Here is a 24,438-nt window from a genome sequence, read left to right as displayed (position 1 = left end):
TGAGGATATGGACCCTGTCCAGTTCTGACTGCCTCTTCTCTCCAGAACCTGGTGCCTAACACAAAGCAGGTATTTAATATATGTTGTTAAGTGGAAAAATACTTCATGCAAACAAAGTTTCAACTATCAATAGGGTAACTGCCAGACTTTCCATCAGTTCTTACCACAGTAATTTGTTATAAAGCAAACTGGGCCCCTCCCCCAAACTGCCTAATACCTACTCTGGTTTCTTTAAAACCTAAATATTTTCACAATTCACTCTATAATTTAATCACTACAAAATAAAATCATTCCATTAAAAAATTACCTTTAGCCTCAATTAAGGAAAAGACCATAAATATAAAGCAGAAGTGATAAAAATACACAGAAGAAAATGATTTCCAATCCCATATGAGAGCTAAAGGAATGTGACACTTTTTTTTTTTTTAGGTTCATGGTTAAACAAAATAAGACAAAAAACAGAAAGGTGATGAAAAACTAAAAATGGAGTAGACAACAATGTAAACTGGAGGTGAAGGGTGGGGGTGGACGAAATAGGTTTGGAATCATAATGTATGGGGAAAATTCAGTTTTTAAAATATAATACTTTTCAGAAATACATGTAATTAATAAGTTCTGTAAACAAAACTTATTTTGTTTTGAGAACCTGAGGATACTCTAATAAGAGTAAAGATTTTACTACACTTTCAAAATTGTTTACTTGTTAAATGCTTAAATTTATTAACCTAGGATCAAAGTAGAATTAGGGCATACAAAAATAAAATTCAACTGGATGACATGCTATGCCATTACTACAAAATATCTATCATTAATTTCTACAGGAGTTAATAGTATCAAATCATACATGAAATCATTGAATACACCTAGCAGCTACTAAAGCTATGAGCTTCCAAACAGGACAGCTGCCTTTCTAAGCATCACAAGAGAGCTGCGCCCTCTCTCTGCTCTCCAGCGGGTGAGGACACAATGAGGTCAGCAGCAGCCTATGACCCAGAAGAGGGCCCTCACTGGAACTCGACCATGTGGGCACTCTGATCTTGGACTTCCAGCCTCCAGAACAGTGAGAAATGAATTCCTGCTGTTCATAAACCAAAAACAAGCAACCAAAGAGCTAAGAGCTTCCTCTGGGGGCTGGGGGTAGGCAAGGTCTTTAACGTTAGTAATGAGATGAACATCACGTGTGCACTGAAGTAACGCACCATGAAGGCACAGCATCCCTTCTGTGGTTGTCCTGCCAAATGTGCAAACCTGAATCTTGTCATGAGGAAACCCAACGTGACGGACACTCAAAAAATAACTAGCCCGTGTTCTTCAAAAATGTTAAAGTCATGAAAAGACTGAGGGTGACCAGACAGACAAGTATCTGTGATATGGGCTCCTGGCAGGAATTTCTGTTTGGGTTTTACACAACTTCTTGGCTTCAAAGGACTTTAGTACTGGATCAATGTTAATTTCCTCATTTTGGTAATGTGCAAAGGTTAAAAAAGAGAGTATCTTCATTTTTAGGAAACACACACTGAAGTATTTAGGGGTGAAGGAGCATCATATCCATAATTTATTCTCCAACAGTTGAGGAAAAGCAGTAACAAAACAGACACACACATTTATATACACATGAACACAACACATGTATGCATACATACAGAAAGAGAATAGTAAAGAGACTGATAAAATGTTAACATCTGAAGAACCTGAATACAGGTTACATAAAAATTCCAGATTTATGGTAAAGTTGCAATGCACTTTTTTGCAACTTTTCTGTAAACCTGGAACTTTCTGTAAATCTGGAATTATTTCAAAATTAAAATAAAAACAATTTAGTCAGATGAATATATAAAGACACAGGATTTTGGAGCCAGAGAGATTCTAAGAAAATTCAGTATTTTACACAGGTATAACCTAATGAATCTAAAGAGGTGGGGGTGCACCTATAGCGGTTAAAAAAAAAAAAAAAGTTGGATTATACTTAGTATACTTAAGAACCCCATTCCCATTGGTAACATAAATAATTTGGCTTCTAAATACGTCTACGTTTTTGTCTCAGATTACTAAATAAGTATACATGTACTTCGTAGAAAATACAGAAAATACGAGTAGCAAAAAATAAAACCCACCACTAATTCCACCACTTAAAAATTAATCACAGTGACATTTTAATAACTATTTTTCCAATTTCTTTACAGATTTCATTTTCTTAAAAATGTATAAATGTGGAACTAACCACCTCAACAGGCCCCATCATTCTCTCTCATATAAAGACAGCATTAATGTAGTATTTCTTCTCCTATCTGATTTAAAAAGCTGATGCAGAAAGCAATAATTATAAAACTATGTTAATGGAGCAGTGTTTTGTATCCTATTGAAGTTAAGTTGATAGTGGGCGCCTGGGTGGCTCAGTCATTAAGCGTCTGCCTTTGGCTCAGGTCATGATCCCAGGGTCCTGGGATCCAGTCCCACATCGGGCTCCCTGCTTGGCGAGAAGCCTGCTTCTCCCTCTCCCACTCTCCCTGCTCATGTTCCCTCTCTTGCTGTCTCTCTTGCTGTTAAAAAATAAATAAAATCTTAAAAAAAAAAAAAATTAAGTTATTAATCTGAACTACACTGCTACAAATTCAGATGTTAATTATAATCCACAGGGCAACCCCTAAGAAAATAACTTAAAAATATATACAGTAAAAGAAAAAACAAGGGAATTAAAATGGTATACTAAAAAATATCTACTTAATACAAAAGACAGGAGTAATGGAGGATTAGAGGAACAAAAAAGCATAAGACATAGAAAACAAATAGCAAAATGGCAGATGTAAATTTTGTCTTATCAATTAAGTTATGATTATCAGTAATATGTTAAATATAAATGGACTAAACACTCCAATGAAAATGGTAGAGATCTGCAGGATGAATTTTTAAAAAAATGATCTGTGGCTTGGTTGATTGAGCATCCAACCCTGATTTTGGCTTAGGTCATGATCTCAGGGTTGTAAGATCGAGCCTCATGCTGGGCTCTGCACTAAGTGTGGAGCCTGCTTGGGATTCTCTCTCTCTCCCTCTCCCCCTGCCCTGCCCCAACCCCCATCCCCACTTGCATGCATGTGCACACACTCTCTCTCTAAAAAAAAAGATAAAAATTTAAAAATAAAATAAAAAATGATCCAACTATATGCTATCTACAACCGACACGCTTCAGATTCAAAGACACAAAGAGGTTGAAATAAAAGGAACAAAAGATATATCATGTGCACATAAAAGAGTTGCAGTGGCTACACTAGTATCAAACAGACTAGATGTTAAGACAAACATAGTACTGGGGCGCCTGGGTGGCTCAGTCAGTTGAGCGACTGCCTTCGGCTCAGGTCATGATCCCGGAGTCCCTGGATCGAGTCCCGCATCGGGCTCCCTGCTCGGCGGGGAGTCTGCTTCTCCCTCTGACCCTCCCCCCTCTCATGCTGTTTCTCGCTCATTCTCTAATAAATAAATAAATAAAATCTTTAAAAAAAAAAAAAGACAAACATACTACTAAAGATAAAAAGGGATACTTCATAACGATAAAAAAAGGTCAAATAGCAGGGAGATAAAATAAAAGGATGGAAAAAGACATACCATTAATAGAGTAACCAAAAGAGAGCTGTAGTGGCTGGCTACACTAATATAAAAAAAAATAGATATTATGTGAAAATATGTTACTAAAGACAAGGAATTTTTTTATGATAAAGGGTTAATCCATCGGGAAGACATAACAATTATAAAAATGTATGCATCTAAAAAGAGACTCAAAGTAAAGGAAGCAAAAAGTGACAGAATTTAAGAGAGAAATACATACTTAATATAGAATATTCCACCCAATCACAGCAGAATATACATTCTTAAGTGCACACAGAACACTCTTCAAGATAGAGCATGTTAGGTCCTGAAACAAGCCTCAAAAAATCTGGAAGAATTAAATCATACCAAGTGTGTTCTCTGACCACAATGGAATGAAATTAGAAATCAAGAGCAGAAGGAAATTTGGGAAATCTAAAAACATGTGAAAATTAAACAACATACTTCCAAATACCAGTGGGTCAAAAAACTTACAAGGGGAATTAGAAAGTGCTTTGAGATGAATGAAAATTAAAATATAATATAACAAAACTTATGATGCAGTGATTAGAGGGAATTTTTTTAAAAAGAAGAAAGATCTCAAATCAAAAACTTGACCATGAACCTTAGGGAACTAGAAAAAGAGCAAACTAAACCCAAGGAAGCAGGAGGAAAGAAATAATAAGGATTAGAGTGGAAATAAATGAAAGAATAGAAAAAACAAGAGAGACAATAAAACCAAAAGTTGGTTCTTTGAAAAGATCAACAAAAAGGAGAAATTTTTAGCCAGACTGACCAAGAAAGAATGAGAGAAGACTCAAATTACTAAAATCAGGAACAAAAGAGGGGCTATCAACACTGACTTTACAGAGATAAAAACGACTATAAGGAATACTATTGATGATTATATATCAACAAATTAGATAATCTAGATGAAACGGATATATTCCTAGAAGGACATAAACCACCAAAACTGACTCAAGAAGAAACAAAATCTGAATAGACCTATACCAAGTAAATGGAGTGCTTTGTAATCAAAAGCTTCCCACAAAGAAAAGCCCAGGGCTAGATGCCATTACCAATCAATTGTCCCAAACTCTTAAAGAAGAATTAACATCAATCCCTCACACTCTTCCCCCACCCCCCAAAAAAAGAAAGAAAAGGAGGGAACACTTACCAATTTATTTTAGGAGGTCAGTATTACTCTGATATTAAAACCAGACAGATACTTCACATTGATGGATGCTTGATGAATGAATGGATAAACCAAATGTGTACATATATGCAATAGTATATTCAGTCTTTAAAAAGAAGGAAATTCTCATACATGCTACAACATGCATGAACCCTGAAGACATTAGTGCTAAGTGAAATAAGCCAGTCACAAAAGGACAAATACTGTATGTTTCCATGGATATGAGGTAACTAGAGCAGTCATATTCATAGAGACAGAAAATAGAATGGTGGTTGCCAAGGGCTGGAGGCAAGGGAGAATATGAAGTTACTGTTATACTGAGTATATAGTTTCAGTTTGGGAAGACGAAAAAATTCTAGCGATGGATGGTGTGATGGTCGTAGAACAATAGAATGTACTTACTGCCACAGAACTATACTTGAAAATGGTTAAAATGGTAAATTTATGTTAGGTATATTTTACCACAGTTTTAAAAAATGGACAAAGATATCACAGAAAAAGAAAAAACTATGGACAGATCAATATCTCTATGAATACAGATACAAAAATCCTTCATAATAAACTAGCAAACCAAATCCAGCAGTATATAAAAAGGATTATACACGTGAGCAAATATGATTTATCCCAGGCATGCAAGGTTCGTTTAGCATACAAAAATCAATCAATATACTACACAACAGAATAAAAGACAAAAAACACATGATCATCTCAATAGATCCAGAAAAAATATTCACAAAATCCAACACCTTTTCATGATAAAAATATATGCAACAAAAAGGGAATTTCCTCAACCTGATAAAAGGCATCTAAGAAAGTCTGTAATTAACATCATACTTAATTGTGAAAGACTGAATGCTTTCCTCTGAAGTCAAGAAAAAGAAGGATGCCTGTTCTCACAGCTTCCATTCAACACTGTACTGGAGTATCTGGCCAGAGCACTTAGGCAAAATAAGAAATAAAAGGCCTTCGTTCATATTGAAAAGGAAGAAGAAAACTATTTACATTCACTGATGACACAATCTTGTATACAGAAAATTCTAAGGAATACACCAAAAAACAAAACAACCCTACTAAAATAAATGAGTTCAGCAAGGTTGCAGTTGCAGAATACAATAACAATATGTAAAATTCAGCTGTATTTCTATACACTAATAATGAACAATCCTAAAATAAAATTAAGAAAATTCCATTTACAATAATATCAAAAAGAATAAAATACTTAGGAAGTACAAGACTCATACATTGAAAACACAACATTACGGCAAAGAAATTAAAGAAGACCTAAATAAATGGAAAGACATCCTGTGTTCATGGATTGGAAGTTAATACTGTTAAGATGGCAGTAACTCCCAAATTAGTCTATAGTTTCAAAACAATGAGCATCAAAATTCCAGCTGGCTTCTTTGCAAAAATTGATAAGCTGACTCTAAAACTCACACAGAAATGCAAAAAGCCCTGAACAGCCAAAATAATCTTAAAAAAGAATAAAGTTTGAGGATCTAAAAAAAAAAAAAAATGTACTACAAAGCTATAGTAATCGAGACAATCTGGTACTGGCATAAAGATAAACATACAGATCAAGGAATTGAATTGATGAGATTTCAAAAATTCAAAACCCTTATATTTGTGGTCAATTGATTTTCAACAAGAGTGACAATACAATTTGATTAATCTTTGACAAAGGCATAAAAGCAATTCAATTAAGGTAAAAATGGTGCTGAGTCAACTGAATATACACAAGCAAAATAATGAAACTTGACCCCTACCTCATACACAAATTAACTCAAAATGTAACACAGGAATAAATCTACATGACCGTGGATTCGGTAATTATTTCTTAGATAGGACATCAAAAACACAATGTCAAAAGAAAAAAATAAATGTTGAATTTTGAATTTCATCAAACTAAAAACTTTTTATGTATCAAAGGACATCATTAGAAAAGTGAAAAGACAGGGCGCCTGGGTGGCTCAGTTGGTTAAGCGACTGCCTTCGGCTCAGGTCATGATCCTGGAGTCCCGGGATCGAGTCCCGCATCGGGCTCCCTGCTCGGCAGGGAGTCTGCTTCTCCCTCTGACCCTCCTCCCTCTCATGCTGTCTCTCATTCTCGCTCTCAAATAAATAAAATCTTAAAAAAAAAAAAAAAGTGAAAAGACAATCATAGAATTGTTAGAAAATGTTTGCAAAAAAAAATGTTTGCAAATTTCATATCTGATAAGACTTTTATCTAAAAAAGAGCTCTTATTAAATAAAATCTTTAAATAAACAAACAAATAAATAAGAGCTCTTACAACTCAACAATAAAAAGCAAATACCTCAATAAAAAATGGGTAAATGGGGGCGCTGTGTGGCTCAGTCGGTTAATCATCCGACTCTTGATCTCAGCTAAGGTCTCGATCTCAGGGTGGTGAGTTTGAGCCCCACGATGGGCTCCACATTGGGCATGTAGCTTACCAAAAAAAAAAAATCCAAAAAATGATCTGAATGGACATTTCTCCAAAGAAGACAGAAGATATAAATGGCCAATAATTAGCACATGAAAAGATGCTCAGTTACTGGTCCTCAGGGATATGCAAATCAAACCCTAAAGATGCCACCTTCACATACATTAGTTAGAATGACTAAAATTAAAAAGATAAGTAAGTATTGGGCGCCTGGGTGGCTCAGTTGGTTAAGTGACTGCCTTCGGCTCAGGTCATGATCCCGGAGTCCCGGGATCGAGTCCCACATCGGGCTCCCTGCTCAGCAGGGAGTCTGCTTCTCCCTCTGACCCTCCTCTCTCTCATGTTCTCTGTCTCTCATTCTCTCTCTCTCAAATAAATAAAATCTTTAAAAAAAAAAAAGATAAGTAAGTATTGGTGAGGATGTGGAGAAATTGGAACGCTCATACACTGCTGGTCGTAATATAAAATGGTGCAGCCACTTTGCAAGACTGTCAATTCCTCAAAAGTTAATCATAGTTACCACAGGACACAGCAACTGTACTCACTGATATATTTACCAGACATACCCTAGAGAGATGAAACATACATATGTCCACACAAAAACTTGTATATGAATGTGCACAGCACTGGTGATAGTAAGTCAAAAAGTGGTAAAAACCCAATGTCATCAAAACTAATGAATGAATAAATGTGGTATATCCATACAATGGAATAGTTTTAGCCCTAAAAATAGACGAAATACTGATACTACAAAATGAATGACATTAAAAAACACTATGATAAATAAAAGCCAGACCAAAAGGCCACATACTCTATGATTCTGTTTATATAAATGTCTAGAATAGGCAAATCCACAGACATAGAAAGTAGATTAGTAGTTGCCAGAGGATGGGAGGAGGGAGAAAAGGAGAGGCTGTTATTGGACATAAAGGGGGCAATTAAAATATTCTAAAAGAGTAGTGATGGTTGCACAAATCTGTGAATGCATACTTTAAAAGGCTGAACTTTATGGTACATGAATTGTATCTCAATAAGGCTGTTATTTTAAAAAGTTGATTAAGGAATTCAATGATTATAGTCACTAAACATGAATAAGTATATAAATATATCTAAGATTTTCACAACACAGAGTTGTACCTAATGATCTATAATAAAAATGATACATATGCCCATTTGACAGTTTTAAAACAACAATTTAAAAAATAATATATTTGAGATCTAAGAGGCAAAAAATCTCATGTTGCCTCCTAAGCAGTTAACATTCTTGGTCTTGAAAAGAAAGAGAACAGACATGGTGTACAGTAGGTTTAACGAATGATACAGAGCAGCTTTACATTTTGAGGAGGCTGCTGCCAACACAAAGAGATAGGGTACCGCAAGAGAGGAGGCAATAGTGACATGAATCCATTTTCAGGTTGGTTTAATATTTTGAGTCATCACTTTGAGTAGAGCCTGTTCTTGGCAAAAATTACCTATTGAGCAAGAGAACACACGCAAAGCAGCTCAGAATTGTCCTATTGCAAAACAGCTCCCAACGGAAATATGGTATTGGGCTTTTAATAAGAACTAAGGAATGTAATATACTAATTTCTCATAAAATGCCAAATCCAAATGATACTCAAGTAACCATTAATGATTACTGGTTCTAAATTGATTAGAAATACATTTATCAAAAATTTGCCAGGTTCCAGCCAAGGTGCTCAGCATCGGACACACAGGTAAAGACACAATTCTTGTCTTTAAAGATCAGGACATGTGAAAGCAGAGCAGGGAGGGGGGCATCCAAGCTAGCCTGTGGATGTTGTGCATGCATCTGCAGTGGGAAGGGGTGTGTACACAGCTGAAGAAGTTTAAGGGAAAACGGTATTCCAGACAGAGGCTTATGGAGAGTATTAGTTCAAAACCAGTATTAGTTTTCAAGCATATTAATAAAACCTCAGTATTCAGCCTTTTGACCACTTGAAGCAATGTCTTTATTATGATATTCCATCAATTTCATTTAACATTTTAACATACTTTTAAAAGGTATTTTACAACATTTACGTAAATTCAGCATTTGTTAAGAGATGCACAATTCTGTCACTAAGGCAATAAATAGAGAAATGAGCTTGCAAACAATTCCTGAATGTCACTTTTAACCTGAAAATTTTCTAACAACACTGAATCTTGTGTATTTATTTCGTCACCTAAGAAAAATAATAGATGAGTTAATGTTGTTAAATTATGGTTTCTGAATAGGCCAGTTTAGGACTAAAATCAAAACAATTAACATTGTTGGACATATAATTTAGGCTATTTCCTAAATAATCTCACTTATGCCCAAAAATACAAATGAAAATATAAACAAAGCTTCTGTAACTCCCATAATACTTCATAGTGCTATAAACCTGCTAGAAATTCAAATAGCTGTGATTACAATTTCATCTATTGGCAAACTGTTCAGAATAAGGCGTACTATTTACTATTTACTTACTTAAAAGAGCAACTTAATACTCAGTACTACGTATTTCCAACTTAGAAAGTTGGAAGTAAAGTCATAAAGTTTTTCATGGAATGGGCAAATGCTGTCACTATATAGTGTAAATCTACCTCCACAGTTTAGCGAGGATCTTTAGATTGAACAAGTAGGTTATTTTGACAAAAATATTTTTCCTTTTATATTTACAATTAGGTATGTTCATATATGTCACTACCCATATCCAGAAACTTGCTGGTTTGAAAAGTGCAGATAAACCAATGTAAATATAGGCACTACCTTAATTGGTGGCTGAGTACACAAAACAATATAATTTACTTAACCCTTCCAAATGAGCTTTAAAATAGCATTGCACAAACTTTTAAGTTATTAAGAGTTTAATATTTATTTTAGAAAACTACCTTCAAGTTTTAAAAAAGTCTTGAACTCAACAAGAATGTATTATTAAAATTTAAGCCTTCTTTGTTCAAAGAAGCAAAACCTACTCAAGTAGGCATGGCCTGTTAGTTTAGAGATAACCTCCTAACTGCCCACTGACTCAACAAATACAGATAAAGAAAATTACTCAACTTAAAGGAGAGGAGGCTGGAAATGTTGCATCAAGTTTCTTTTAACACTAAATTCAATTACTGAGCTATTTTATTAGCCAACAATGTACTCAAGAGAGTGTCTACATTTCCGATTAATGTACGGAAAAATGAAGATGCCTAATCTCCATGATTTCTAAAATCAGATTATCTGAAATAAACAAATCGCATCATATATGTTAAGCACTTAAGGAAAAACACGAAAACATGAAGATCTGATTCCAAGTCATGAATTTATTTTTTTAAAGATTTTATTTATGGGGGGGAGAGAGAGAGAGAGAAGAGGGGCAGAGGGAGGAAGCAGACTCCCCGCTGAGCAGAGAGCCGACACGGGGCTCCATCCCAGAACCCTGGGATCATGACCTGAGCCAAAGGCAGACGCTTAACCGACTGAGCCCTCCAGGTGCCCTTCCAAGTCATGAATTTATAACATTCACTAAATCTTGAGATTGTCAGTCTTTTTCAAAGTAATTCAGAGACAGTAATGTGCAGATCTGACATTCCTTCTGTTATTTCAGACTAGAGAAAATGATTCCTAAAATACTGACTGCTTCTTGGAAAAAGAGCGATGATGGACAAGTGTGCAGGCAATCCCCAACTTACTAATACATTGTGTCTCAAGCCTGTTCGCAAATTGTTTTTCTTGGAATTCACGTTCATTCTGTTATAAGTAGCAGAGAATTTCCTAACTTTTCCACAAAAGCTGACATTTCTCATGGTCCCTTTCTTTCAAAACTCTTAGTGGTTATTCATGTATTTAGATTATATAGAAACAAGGTTTTCGGGAGAAGTTGTCATCTTATATAGTTGAACCCTGAACAACACAGGTTTGAACTGCATGGGTCCACTTTGATAAATACAGTAAGTACTGTCAATGTGTTTTCTCTTCCTTATGATTTGAAATAACATCTCCTTCCTAGCTTATTTAATTGTAAAAATATAGTATATGACACATAAGACATGCAAAATAGGTGTTAATTAACTGTTTAAGTTATTAGTTAAGGTCAACAGGCTATTAGGAGGAAGTTTTGGGGGAGTCAAAAGTTACACGTGGATTTTCAACTGTGCAGGTGGTGTTTCTCAACCTTGTTTTCATTATCACTCCTTCAAGGAGTTTTTTTCAACACTTTCCCCCCAATCATCCCATCTCTGTTAATTAAATACTGAAGAATAAAATTGTGTTGGATAGGGTTGGGATTTGGAGCAAACCACTGTAATAGCTAAGATTTTTTTTTTACCCCTCAAGAGCTAATTTCTGTCTCCTTTGGAGTGCTACTAGCCCTTTTGAGAACGCATAGTCTAATGGTTTAATTTTTAATTTTTATTTTTTTAAGATTTATTTATTTGAGAGAGAGAGAGAGAGAATGTGTGTGCAGGTGGGAGGAGGGGGAGAGGAAAATAATCTCAAGCAGACTCCCCGTTGAACATGGAGCCCGATGCGGGGCTTAATCTCACCACGCTGAGATCATGACCTGAGCAAAAACCAAGGGTCGGACGCTTAACTGACTGAGCCACCCAGGCGCCCTAGTCTAATGATTTAAATACCATCTCTAAGCTGAAGGCTCTCACAGTTTAGCTCCAGTACAGACATCTTCCTTTGACTCCAGGCAACCATCCAACTCCCTCTTTGATACCTCCACTAGGATATTTAATAAGCATCTTAAATTAATATGTCCAATTACAAACTCTGGATCTTTCCTACAAGATCATGTCATCTTCTATTCAGAACCCTCAAGGCTTGCCTTCCTCATTCTGACAAAAAGGCATCATCACAGTTGCCTCTGAGGCCCTCGTGAGGATCTGCCCTCTCTTTCAGCTCTGACTTCATCTCCTGCTCTTCCCCTCCTTCCTAAGTTCCAGCTATATTGGCCTGCCTTCCTTGTGCTTAGCAGGAGTTGGCAAAGTACTGTCCACTCTCTCATTCTGTAAATCAAGTTGTATCAGAACACAGACCCTTCTACTGGTGGATGTCATCCATGGCTGCTTTCGCACTACAAGGCAGAGCTGAGCAGCTGCAACAGAGACTGTATGACCTGCAGAGCCTAAAATATTTACTCTCTGGCCCTTTATAGAACAAGTTTACTGAACTCTGGCTTGGGAGTGCTGACCCCTCAGACAACCATGCAGCTTGCTCCCTCACCCCCTTCAGGTCTTTGCTCAAGTATGGCCTTCTCAGTGAAGCCTTCCCTGAATAACCGATTTTTAAGAGCAGTCCTGCCATACCCAGCCCCAGTCCAGCATGCTCGCCCTGCCCCTCCCTGCTCTGTTTTTCTCTAGAGCACTTTTCTTTTCTTTTTTTTACAAAACTCAACACACCTTTATTTCACACCCACTGCAACCCAGATTGGGCAGACAAGTAAGTACCCTGTGTTACAGCCACGATCAAGATGACTTTCCTCCATTTGGTAGGTCACTGAAAACCCCGCACATTTAAATAAAAATCACATAAAAGATTCCTAGAGAAACTGACCTAGTGATAGATTTCCTCTTTAGAGCACTTTTCATCTGACATTCCATGCTTTACTTAGTTATCCTGTTTGTTACCTGCCTCCGCAAACCTAGAATATAAGCTTCACCAGGGCAGAATTTTTGTTTTGTTTGTTGCATTATCTCCAACAGTCCCTGATATAGAGTAGGTGCTCCATAAATTTTGGTGAATGGATGGATGTTAAGCACCTAATAAATCCTTATGAAGTAAAAGAAGGGAAGGGACTCTAGGCACAGAGAACTGTGTGGGTGAGGGTCTGCCACCAAAGAGAGAGTGTAGCACAACTAAAGTGCCTTTCTCTATTTCCAAACATCAGACACTGAGGTGTGTTAAACTTTATCTACTTACAGGTTTGGCGTCCCAGTTAGATCATGTTACTCAATGACAGGAGCTACATCCTGTCTCCATCCTACTTCCAATGTCTAAACGTTTATCTGATACCTAATTCTCCTCGACAGCCCCAGAAAATCCCAGAGCCTCTGACTAAGTATGTCCAAGTGACCAGGAGCTTATAACATTTTGAGACTACATTCTTAGGCGAGACTTGGTATCTCCATACTTCAGTTTCATTTATAAAATGAAAATGCTTACCTATAGATCCAAGATCCCTTCTGGCTCTAAAAATGCTAAAATTCTATAAAAGAATAAAGATGACTGAAAGTACAGTCATACTGAAGGGGAACAAATTATGTCATGGAAGAAGTTAATACTTTTGTTCAGTTTTCCTTATTACCTTAATAGATAATGATAAAACTTCCTTGTGTATTTTTCAATTATAAAATCTTTAAAAAATACAGTAAGAGAATTGGGCTGTTTCTAAAAATGTCAGTCTCAAAAGACTAAAAAGATATAAAGACTATTCTAGAATCGACATTAAAGGGACATAATCACTAAATGCAATGCATTATCTTTGATTCAATCCTGGGTTATATTTTAAAATGTCTACAAAGGATATTTTTGGTACAAGTGGGGAAATCTAAATATGAACTAAATAATGGAGAATATTAATATATCATTGTTAAATTCCCTTGCTGAGATAATGGTATTGTGGTTCTGTAGGAGAATGTCTTTGCCCATAGGGGATCCATACTGAAGTATTTAGGAGTCAAGTGTCATGGTGTTTATAACTTATTGTCAAGAGGTTCAGGGAAAAAAAAATGTATGTGTGTATGTGTGCACACGTGTGTGCAGTTGTATGTGTGTGTGTGCCTTGAGAGAGAGGAGAGCTAAAGCAAATGTGACAAAATGTTTGCAAATGTTGAATCAAAGTGAAGGGTACACAAGTGTTCATCGTACCGCTGTTTCTGTAGGTTGGAAATTGTTCAAGATGAAAACTTGGGAAAATACAGCTAATATACAAATCAAATTACATCCACATTGGATTTGTAGTTGACCTCAGAACATGTACCTTTTCTAACACTTTATTAAGTACTCTTACCTAATCCTCCCCACTCCGGCAGAACCTCCTAGGATGGCTGGAGGCTCTGCTGGGGATAAGCTATTCTGAAAAAGCAGCCCAACTGATTCCAATCTGGTGCTGGCCATCCTTACCCACCATTCAAAACCACTGCAATGGCTCTAAGCTCCTTAAAAGCAGGAACTGTGTTTTAGCAATCAGAGGCCAGGCTAGAGCCAAAGGCATTCAATAAATATTTGTTCAGTGTTAAACAAATGGTTCCCATACTACTGTTTCTTTCCTCCTCCTACTTCCCCTCTACACATCTCCCCCCTCCCCACCCCGGTATTGGGATGAGAAAAGAGGGGTAAAAAATGAACAACATCTTAATAGCTTTCTTTCAAAATAAACTTGCTTAGATTAATAGTAACATCATTATTATTATTTGTGATAAATGAAACAAATAAATAGGACAAGCTGAAACAAAAACTAACAATAAAAATCAGTTTCCTGTTTTAATTCCACTGATAGCATGTTTTCCCTTTCTTCTCCAAAAATGACAATCTCTGCAATAATCTTCTCCTTACTGAAGTAGAGCGCAACAAAGCCATGTAACAAAACTAAAAACAGACTGGCGATCAGTCCTACCTAAGGCTAAAAAAAGGTTTGTTTCTTTTAGCAGCCATCATGTTTTTTCCTGAGTGCAATATTTTTCTATGTGAGCTATAGGACAATTTATAAAGCACAGGGAGTGGTACTGAATACCAAAGTTCAAATTTCATGTGTTATGTCCAACATGCCCGTTTCAATGACTGGCAATAGTTCAAAAAAAGTTCCTTTCCACAAACTGTAAAACAAGGTAAATACCACAACAGAAATCTGCTCTAGGACGACCAAACTGCTGGTATTGCCTTCAAGCTATGGAGGTTATTTGAGGCAAGATTAGCTTTCAGAGGCGACGTGATACAATTCAATGAAGGAAAATGTGTTCCAGAATGGTGATGCAAACTCTGTATTTTCCAGATCAGATTCTTTCATTTAATTTAGTATCTCCTATGTCGAGTGTTACCCTGAACTTCATGGGAAATGCAGAAGATCAGACCCTGTCCTCAAAAGACCCACAGTTCAGTCTGGGTGACGAGTAGATGAGTAATTCCAATGTGACAGATAAATGCTGTGGCAGAGGAACATAAGTCTCTATTCAAAATCAAGGAGGAACTTTTAACTCAGAAGAACAGAGGAATAAATGGAGGTAAAACAGTGGAAGGTATCAAGCCCTACTAGCAAACCGTTAGCAAATCTGATTGACAGTGCATGCCATAGGTTAGCATTTGGAGTGCCCCAGGACTGGCTGGACCGAAATAAGGATAGTGTTCATTACCTATCTCCGTCAACTGCGCGCCTGTATGAAATCTACTTTGTAGAGGAAGGATCAAGTGCAGGGATCACGTGGATGACACACAGGCAGCACTGTGGACTAACTCCCATAGTCCAATATGGCAAAAGAAGGGGAAAGAGGGACAAGAAGGACATGCTGGGTAGGAGAAAAGGCATGTGCACAGGCAAGGAGTCATTAAAAAACAAAAACACCCTGGCATATTTTAAGGCTGATTTTTTGAAGTTATTCTCTAAGAGTTAATCAATATACACTTTTATTTCTGTGTTCATTAAAATAAATCATCTGAGGCAACTGTTACGTTTTTAGCATATTAATACCTTTCCAAGTTATCATTCAAAATGTTTAATTTCAAACCTACAAGTGTATAATACATACCAGTTGATATTTATAATAAACACTGCATTTGATACACAGAGAAAAAAAAAATTTTTTTTTTAAAGATTTTATTTATTTATTTGACAGAGAGACAGCGAGAGTAGGAACACAAGCAAGGGGAGTGGGAGAGGGAGAGAGAGAAGCAGGCTTCCCGCTGAGCGGGGAGCCTGATGCGGGGCTCGATCCCAGGACCCTGGGACCATGACCCGAGCTGAAGGCAGACGCTTAACGGACTGAGCCACCAGGCGCCCCGAGAAAAAAAATTTTAAGGAAGTAAAAGATACACACTTAAAAAAAATTAGGCGGCATACTATTTCAAGAGATTTGCATATTGACTATTAGGCTTATTTTTAAGTACCCAATGCATGGGTGCAACTGTGGATAGACTCAGGAATTCACTAATCTTTGTCAGCTGTACAAGGATGCTAAGTAGACAGATACACACACCTTCACAAGTGACAGCATTGCTCAGCCTTCCCTTCCTCAACCCTTACCACCTTCTATAAACATCAGTACCCATGGACATTAAAAAATGCTAAATGAGAAAGCAAGATAAAAAGTTTAAGGGGGAAAAATGGATCAAATGTCAAGTCTGCCCACTTAACCCAAACTAATATCTAACAGAGGAAACAGCAGTGATTCAAATACAGTGAGTTTATGAGGAAGGATATATTAAAGATGACCTGCAGTCAGACTTCCTCATGCCACAAAGTGTGGTAAAGAACACAAAACACACATCAAGAGGCAGAAGGCTACGCTCCCTTCCGGACTTTGCTCATGATACAGGGTCAAGGTCCTCATCCCTAAATTGACAAGATTTTTAACACCACAAGATCCCTATGGTCCCTTCCAGCTCTGAGCAAATCTTCCATTTTAATCCTTAAATTTACAACTTTCAATTCTGTTGCTTGGAATAGGGAGAGGGGAAGGCAGGAAATAGTTCTACAGATAATTTTTGTTTTATAAAGTGTATCTTGCTACGTATTCTTGATACTAGTCTCCCATATAATAATATGAACTGGGTGAATCCCTGGTAATTCTGCATTGATCCTCATCTTTGATCCCCCCTTAACAAATGTTTGGAATTTCTCTACCACAGGTATGTTTTATATTCTCACCATAAAAACGTCAAAGTAATGAATAGCAAACAAGACCCGCTTGTTGTTCTCTACAGATGTCAGAGAACACATGTAACATGAACCAATCGTTTTTATGACACAAATTTTATATATTTTATGTGTGTGTGTATATATATGTATGTATATATTTTGAGGAGCATAATTTCAATACTGATAGTACCAACTGCTCAATAGATAATTGCCATTTTCTCAAAAACAAACAGGATGTACAAACTAATGAAATATAGGATGATCTGTGCTACTATAATTCAACAAAACATTTCAAATGAAGGAAATACCATGAAGAGTAAATCTTACAAAATGAGAATTACTAATATTTTTTAAGTATTATTTTAGCAAAGACAGTCCACTCCAGCATAAAACTGACCACAAACCCCAAAATACTAATAATAAATTAAGGATTTCTTATGTTACTAATCTCAGACAAGTTTTCATTACAGAGTTACTGCTATTTCTACCATCATAAATCTTTCTAAAACCAACCACATTGCTCTAGCCTTAAAACAGCTTCTTTTGTATTACTGACCATCACAAGGGATGTTTAGCCTGAAATCAGACCAGTTCCTAACTTCTCGTTTCTGGGAAAAACATATACATTCATGATTTCTGGACAGAAAGTAACAGCATTTGACTGAAATAATTAACGCCATTCTCAGAAGAAATACTAGTTGAGAGAAACATCAACTACTAATATTAAAAATCCAACAAGTAAATAAATACAAATTCGGTACATTCCATGGTGCTAAAGAAGTATCACTTGAGAAAAATACCACTTGGTTTCCTGGCAATGGATACCACTATAAATCAAATTACATCACAAAAAATTCTTGAGGCACTATTCAAATGCTTTTGATAGATGTCAGCTCTTTCATATTTAACCCACAATTCTTCAAGGCCTCTAGTTTCTGAATTAGAACATCACAATTTATTACACTTAGAGCACAAGAAATCTACTGGCCTTGAAACTATAATAGAGAGGGGACTATGTGTGATTGGTTCACCATTACATTCCCAATACTTACATTCCACAATCAGTGCTCAATAAAAACCTACTGAAAGAATGGCTATTTTATTATATGGGCTAATAACTGTTCTGTTGCTCTAACATTTTTAGTTTAATATCTGTTTTTACCATTGGAATTTGAATGTATCACTATTTCATATAAATCTAGAGTTTTTATCCTGAGAACTTCTTAACAATTCTCCATTTAATAAGAATACCAGAAATAGCCATCTCACCCTTTTAAAAATTGCAAAAAGACACGAGAGAGCACTGTACATTAAAGTATACATAAATGACAGAAAAAGTCAAGTGAGTGGAATGCTTCTTGGAAACAATGGATGAGATTGGGTCTGGAGCCTACCAAGAGCCCAGCAATCCTGAGTAACACTGCTTAGGTCACAGGACACAGAGGTGACAAGGGAAGGCTGTGCTGGCCAGATGTGCACCTCTATTCCATACCTTTGGCAAAGCAAAACAAACAAAAACCCCTCTGCTCTAAACACGGTTGTTTTCAAAATACAGTCAGAAACATTTGAGGGTCTTTAAAAGCTGGCAAGCAATCCAAAGGCCAATTAAAACACACTGGAGTCGTCCAAAAGAATATGCTAAAACCAATTAACAAGGCAAAATGCTCTGAGATAATCGAGGGCAGGGGAGAGCATGCAGAAAAGCAGCACAGGAAAAGCAACTAAATAGAAACTCCATTAAAGCTAAAGGAGGGCACGTACTGCATGGAGCACTGGGTGTTATACGAAAACAATGAATCATGGAACACTACATCAAAAACTAATAATGTACTGTATGGTGACTAACATAACAAAATAAAATAAAATTTAAAATAAATAAATAAATAAATAAATAAAGTTTAACCTCAGACTCAAATTTGGGAAGTCCTACTGAATCACATCTTCCAGGCCACAGTTTTCTTATAACTAGAAATAAATGGAAACTAGTAAGGAGATAATCAATATGAATTCTAGATTAAAAGAAAATTGTTCCCAGTGATATGCTAGGAAGTAATATCCTTTTTTCTATATTTCGGCTAGATAAAACACAAATTAAACCATTTTAATATTTAATTTTCCTCAATAGCAAAATTTTAAAATCATTTTGGAGTCTAGGCAAAATTTTCCTAAGACTTGTGAAATACTTTAGTCTTTTTTTTTAAAGCTACTTTCATTTTGGGCGCCTGGGTGGCTCAGTTGGTTAAGCGACTGCCTTCGGCTCAGGTCATGATCCTGGAGTCCCTGGATCGAGTCCCACATTGGGCTCCCTGCTCGGCAGGGAGTCTGCTTCTCCCTCTGACCCTCCTCCCTCTCATGCTCTCTGTCTCTCATTCTCTCTGTCTCAAATAAATAAATAAAATCTTTAAAAAAAAAAAAGCTACTTTCATTTTAATGAACACCACAGTTTTGTTGGTCTTTTAAAATAAAGTTTATATACTTTTTAGAGGTTCATTAAAAATGAAAAAATAGAAACGGAATCACCTGTGGTCCCATCACCCAAAAATAATAGTATTAATACTTCAGCGCCAGCTTACTTTAAAAATTAAGTGTGTATATTTTCTGAGAGACCTCTTGGCTTTTAATTTCTCAAAGAAGTCAATGAATGAACGAAAAAAAAATAACCACAGATATAGTCAAAGACCTCAGTTTTATAGATGGGAAAACTGAGGCTCAGGGAGGCAAACTGACTTGCCCAGTGATAAAGTTAGCAGGCGGGTGCCTGGGTGGCTCAGTTGGTTAAGCGACTGCCTTCGGCTCGGGTCATGATCTCGGGGTCCTGGGATGGAGTCCCGCATCGGACTCCCTGCTCTGCGGGGAGCCTGCTTCTCCCTCTCCCACTCCCCCTGCTTGTGTTCCCTCTCTCGCTGTGTCTCTCTGTCAAATAAATAAATAAAATCTTTAAAAAAAAAAAAAAAGTTATCAGGCAACTGAACCCTGAACAAAATGTACCACCTCCCAAACCACTGGTGCAATACTCTTTCAAATGTCATTTGACTATTTATTTCATCTAAAATTTTCTTCCCACCCATTCCTTCAGTTGTCTCTCTATCCAATCAGATATTGTGAGCCGGGGTGCCAGAGTCACAGAGATAAAGAGAGTCCGACTGTTCCTCAAGCCTAACGGAAAGACAGATACATATAAGGTAAACACATCTTTTTTTTTTAACTAAAATACGATCAATGCTTTACTTTCACCTTAAGGAGATACAGCATTGGAGCTCACCTTTAAGAATGAATTGGTGTTAGCCAGGCAGATGGAAACTGGGGTTTGGGGGTGAGAGTGGGCCAAGAGATGGCCCCTGAACTGCAAAGCAGAGCATGGAACTGGAAGTCAGGAGGTACGACCAGATGGATAAGTATGGAGACCTTGAAAGAAAAGAAGTTTGGTTTTACCTATAGAAAATGAGGAAGCACCAAACATTTTTGAGCAAGGTTATCCTGTGACTAGAATCTGCATTGTAGAGAGATCATTCTGGCGCCAGTGAATGGCACAGAGAAAAGGTAAGAAAGGAACATGAACAAAGCCAGAGCAGTAACAGTGGGGACAGACAGAAGGGGCAGGAGAGATACTTAGGTCAGAATTAAGAGGCTATTCAATAAGAAGAGAAAATAAAGAATCCAGAATAAATTAAACAATTAACAGGCTATTGGATAAGAAAAGAAAATAAAGAACCCAGAATAAATTAAACAACTGCAAGATGACATTGCCATTTGCAGTGTAGAATACCTTCATATTTTCTAAGATCTAAAGTATATTTTAAATAGTTACCAAAATGCTTCACTGTAGATTTCCAACTACAGGTTTCAGAAAGCAATTCAATTTTCCACCAAAATTGACAATACAGGGGTGAGAAATGAAAAGGGGGGGGAAGCAAAAAATTAAAAAAAAAAAATGCTGACCTGTTTAGAAAAAGCTATATTCTAAAAGCACACAAAGCAGAAACTGAAAAGTCTTGGCAACAGAATGTCTGACCAATAAGTCTTTCTGAAAAAGATTTTAATTTCAGAAATCATTTTGGAAACCTACTGATAAAGAATGTACCATGTTGTTTACTAAGTTTTTTTTTTTTTTTTTATAAAATATTCCTAACATAAACACCTTAAACTTAAGTGAAAGCATCTTAAATAGTGTCAATTGAATTCTGTAACACAAATAACTGGCTGAGATACCACACGAAAGCAAACTGGGGGCTGGAACAAGGAAGCTCATCTTCCGAAGTGAGAAGACTTTGGGGGGCACCTATTTATCTGTAAGAGGAAAATCAAATCTTCAACTCAGTCCTGGGAAAAGATTCCACAGACCTCTGCTTTGTGGCTGAAGCATTTCAATTTCTGGAAAGGTTATCAGGGTAAAATTTGGACTTAATTGTGTTTAGCTCTTCTCTTCAGAACAAACAAAAATAAACCAAATCTACAATTCTATGTTCCATTAACCAGCTTAAAGTTAACTGGTAAAACAAGTACATTCCACTTCCCTTACACACACACACACACACACACACACACACACACACACAAACACATGAATAAAAAATATAAGCCACCAATAATGGAAGCTAGGTTTCCCACTCCTGGATAGAGAAGTGAACTCATAAACCTATCATAAAAACAAAAAGGGTACAAAATACATCGCCAAAAACTCACCATAGAGATTATCAACAATAAACAATAAATGATAACTCTAACTGCTAATATGCTAATTAACAAATAATGTTCATAAATCAACTGTGATTAAAAAAAGTTCCAATACTAAGCAATAAAAATTCCCATGATAATAATGAGAATGAGAATTACAAACCTAAAAAAGAAACTAAAACTCCCCAGCAGGAAGGTGAGATAAAACATTTACTCTTTTGAAAACGAAGCACAACTTTCTTAGCAGTGCCTGAGCAATCCAGAATCCTTAGACTGCAATGCCCTACGTGTCTGAAATTCCCAGGTACCTGAAACTTACCTCTTTATGCACCCAACCTCCTCCTTTCATTCTCTTGTTGAAAAACTAAAACCTTGCTAAACTGTACCACACATTCCTGACCCTTCTTAAACAGAGCGTACTGGAACATCACTAAAATCAGCTATCCTCTGGGGTCGTGAAGCACACAAAGCTGTTTCATACGGCCCCATACACACTAGCTGGCCTGCTTTGCTTGAGTCCTCTCTGAAAGTTTTCCTGTCCCCTCCTTTACCACAGAGCTGCTGCTTGTCACTTCTCACTACTGTCAAAAGTGCTTTCTAAATGCTCATCACCTCGTGTTGGGACTGCTACAAACCCTTCTACTCTGCCACTTCTAATTTGATAGGAAACCTAATATTAAAATTTATTTGAACTACAAAAAAAAAAACAATACATAAGTGAAACACATGTAGTGAATGCACTCAATATGTGGGGATGTTTTGAAATGGTTCAATCTTATGTATTTATGTGTTTACTTATTTCTCTCTGGGTTCCAAATGGGAAAAAATTCCTGGAAAACTGAACTCCAGATATAAAAAGTATTATTTGGCTAAATCTTTCTAAATACAACAGTTCTTACTAGAAGTGAAAAATTTTCATCTTCACACTCGGATTCCAATAAAATCAATGTTACATGATATTTGGCCAGTAAGTACAAAAGTATGCAGTACACTGGTATCTGCTATTTAAGTTGTACTGAAGCTGAAATCCTTTCTTCAAATTGTTAAAACATTAAAAAATTTGCTTTTCTGATATTGCAACTGGTTTTAAGCTAACAGCATTATTATGGTGTATAAACTGTCACTACCTACTATGACTTCACTAGAACTACACTCACCAACATACAAAAGGTACTTCCTTTGTGCCAAATTACACTCATTCTAACAGCATATGGCCAGGTAATTACAAAGTAAGAATTCAACTGTTAGATGAACTCACAGGCCTAATTCCCAAAGGAGATTCATATACTAGATTATAAAGAAATTCTTGTTGTAAAAATTAGGCTATGCTAATTAATTAACCTTGCAGATTCCCTATTTTTATTTCATCACTTTCAACTGATTTTTTGGAATTATTTTACTTTTTACTTTAAAACCTTTACATGGATTCTTCCTTTTTTTTTTTAATCAAATCATAGTAAGCCATGATTTGTAAGGTCATGTATTCAAATCACTAATAATTAAAAGTTATTTGATATTTATCCCACATTCAAATGTACTAGGATTGTTATATTTCAGGGAAAAAAGAACATGAATTTTAATATAAACTTTAATGTAAGTACGGATATTAAAATTTTAATTCATTTATAATTACCACATACTATCAAAGGAAAGAAAAAGGCAGAAATGAGGTAAGTTAAAGAACTACAAACTAATGTGATTTAGATGTATTAGAGCAGGACCAACTTTGGGGCTCTAAAAAGAAACAAAAAAGCAATGAAATCTTGGAAATACTTCTGACAAAATACCTCAAGAAGGAAAGTCCACATTAAAATGGGAACAAAACAAGAGTTCCCAATATTTGTAAGATCACAGTATTAAATGTCACTTCTAGGAAGATTAGTTATCACAGAACTAGACAGCTAAGAAAGGTATTTCTAGCTGTTAACTGAAATCTCCTTGAAAAAAAATCTATTTCAGTATTTTCTAAAAGTTAAGAAAATAATGAGTAAGTTACATTACACAATTGTTAAATTGTGTTAGATGCCCACAACTGCACCTGACTGATTTCTACTAATCCCCTGAACAGGATCACACTGCTTAGAAGATGGATTCTCCCAGCTCTCCAGCTCTGTGAAGGACAGAACCAGTAGGCATGCCCTTAGCAGAGGCCAGCAGGGTAAAAAACAGTGAATAATTCTTTTTTTTTTTTTTAAGATTTTATTTATTTATTTGACAGAGAGAGACACAGCAAGAGCAGGAACACAAGCCGGGGGAGTGGGAGAGGGAGAAGCAGGCTTCCCGCTGAGCAGGGAGCCCGATGGGGAGTCAATCCCAGGACCCTGGGATCATGACCTCAGCCACCCAGGCGCCCCAACAGTGAAGAATTCTGAGTGGGGTGTTAAACATCTGGATAAGTTATTTAGAGCAGCTGTGAGATTTCATTCTCCTAAATAATAGAACAAACTCTTATCTGCCTTGGACAGGTTTTGAAGTAATGCTATTCAAAGTTTAAGCTGGACAGCTTCTCAAAATGCCTTCCAGACACTGAGACCATGAATTACATTTATCCAACAAGAGTAGTAACGACCAAACATAACTTGTGCAAAGCAATACCTTCACTTAATTGGAGGATATTGAAAAGGTGGCTTTCTGAGCGGTTTTATGTGTTCTCTTAGATATGTGGGTGTTCTGGGGTTTTTTTTTTCCCCCTGTTAGATATCTGGGCATTTTTTAT

The 24,438-nt window shown here is 36.4% G+C and overlaps 1 protein-coding gene and 1 long non-coding RNA gene across 5 annotated transcripts in view; one reads left to right on the top strand and one right to left on the bottom strand.

Moving 5' to 3' along the window:
* Window positions 1-24,438, bottom strand: part of USP24 (ubiquitin specific peptidase 24) — a 134,430-nt gene that overhangs the window by 106,266 nt on the left and 3,726 nt on the right. The gene's annotated exons all lie outside the window — the stretch shown is intronic.
* Window positions 10,952-23,880, top strand: LOC135364176 (uncharacterized). The gene is made up of 3 exons (XR_010410933.1): window positions 10,952-11,142; window positions 20,125-20,230; window positions 23,791-23,880. It is a non-coding gene; the product is annotated as an uncharacterized LOC135364176 (long non-coding RNA).

This window comes from Mirounga angustirostris, unplaced genomic scaffold, assembly GCF_029215605.1.
Source record: "Mirounga angustirostris isolate CCGP_5_RB_7025 unplaced genomic scaffold, mMirAng1.0.hap1 SCAF_4, whole genome shotgun sequence".
Lineage (NCBI taxonomy): Eukaryota > Metazoa > Chordata > Mammalia > Carnivora > Phocidae > Mirounga > Mirounga angustirostris.
The sequence above is the reverse complement of the archived record's forward strand: the minus strand, read 5'-3'. Positions and strand labels throughout refer to the sequence as shown.